This window comes from Dipodomys spectabilis, unplaced genomic scaffold (assembly GCF_019054845.1).
Source record: "Dipodomys spectabilis isolate Male_0828 unplaced genomic scaffold, ASM1905484v1 ptg000089l, whole genome shotgun sequence".
Taxonomy (NCBI): domain Eukaryota; kingdom Metazoa; phylum Chordata; class Mammalia; order Rodentia; family Heteromyidae; genus Dipodomys; species Dipodomys spectabilis.
The window spans coordinates 6,648,362-6,650,440 of NW_024870766.1; positions in this window are offsets into that span (position 1 = coordinate 6,648,362).

The following is a 2,079-nucleotide window of genomic DNA, read 5'->3' on the forward strand; positions in this document are numbered from 1 at the left end:
GTTCCATCAGCAAGTGACAAATGTGATTATTAACATCAGGCTCCATGTGTGGAGAATCAAGTTGTCATACACAAAAGGTATAAAGTCAGTGCTAAAAGATCTTAGCAAAGCACTTCTTGACTCCCAAACTGCATCTTAAAGCCCAGAATCCTCCTGCCATAACATTGACCAATCACAGAGCCTCTTAGGAGCACATTTACAAGCATTCTTCCCTAGGCAATTATTCTTCTTTCACCTATGTCTTCAACCTAGGACAATTAGATGTTACGACATCAACGAATACCTTCTTTAAGTTTTCTTTGGTCTAAGATTCCTATCAGATTAACTCTTTGCAAAATATAATTTTTGGCATTAGGTTTGTTAGTTAATGAATGTGATAAATACTTCTATGTGCCAAGGACTGTACTAAGTGTGGTGAATTCAGATAGGGTGCCAACCCTTAGAGCTTGTATACCAGAAGAGGAATATATAAATAACTCTCTTGAGAGGCAAACTATCCTAACTGCCATATTAAATATATAAACTATACTAAATTAAGAAAGAAAAAAAATGATTACAACTAATGGTTCTGGGAAGACTTTTTCGATGACATAAGCTCTAAACTGACCCCAGAGATGCCCTAGGGAGAGGTGCGAGTCAGGGAGACTGGAGGTTGGCTCTGAAGTGCTGGAAACATTCCTTACATTTGACTGGGAATATGGACCTTGGCAAGCACATCATGGAATTTACAACCAGATGGCCAAATGAACCACTTACTGGGAGGCCTTCATGTTTCAGACTGGAGGGTCTACGACTGGAAGAGTGCTTTGCCTGTGAGATTACTATGATTATTTAAATATTATACTATGTGGATGTGGCTTTTTAACAAGTCCTGTACAGAAAGACACACAAACCCAATTACATATGCATTCAGTTCTAGGCATCTGAGAATGTCCCCTGTGTGAATTCATCCAACATATTCAGAAAGACATGTTTTCATCAGTTCTGAACATGGACAGTTTTTATTATTAAAACAATATAATATAGTGTGTTTATACCACATTTCCATTGTAATAGGTTTTGTAAATTACCTGGAGATAATTTAAAATATGTTATACAAAGGGTTTGAGCTTTCCAGGATTTTGTTGTACAGGGCAGTTCTGGAACAAATGCTTGTAGAAACAGATGGTCTTCAGTACATGATAAGATCTCCTCATCCTTGTTTTATTGTGTTTTATTTGTTTGAGTTTGCTTGGTTTGATTTGGTTCTTGTGATTGTTGTTTTATGAAGGACTGAGTTTGGGTTTTGTTTTTTTTTCTTTACTCTTTATTTTTTTGGGAGGGGGGGGTGCGGGGGGAGGTGTGTGCCAGTACTGAGACTTGAACTCAAGGCCTAAGCATTGTCTCTGAGCATTTTAATTTTTTGTTTATTTATTTTATATTTTACTTATTTATTTATTTTGCTTAAGGCTGATGTCCTAACACTTCAACCACTTGAGCCACAGCTCTACATCCAGCTTTCTGGTGGTTAATTGGAGATAAGAGTCTCAGGACTTTCCTGCCAAGACTACTCAGCTTTCTGGGTAGCTAGGATTGAGTGCCCGGTTATATGTTTCTTTTTCTTTTCTTTTAAGAGTGATATATCTACCTGCATTAAGACTTGAGAACTCCAGCTCACTCAAACTCTGAGTCCCATGAGAACCCAGGCCTTCCAGGTAGAGAGGTGCATGATGTCACCTTTTACTCTGAACAGACAAGAGAAAGAAGACAAGCAAGTCCAGATGGTATTTTCTCAGCTTCTCAGAGACTTCTCTGGCCTGAGATCAGGAAAGGGTTTGTCCTCTGCTTCTCCAAGCGGCAATCAGCCAGCGATGCACAGATCCCAGGGGCTCGGGAAAAACCCTGCTACACCCCAATCCCTCTCTGGGAGTAAGCAACAACATCTGCAAGCAAGATCGGCACAGGAAGTGCAGGTCCTTCCAGCTGCCCGGGAATCCCGGGCGGTTTGAACTCTTCCTGGAAACCTTTCTTCACCCCTTCTCTTGCGAAATCTCGCGGGCCCTCCCTCTTTCTCTCTTGCCTTCTTAAACCAGGCAAAGC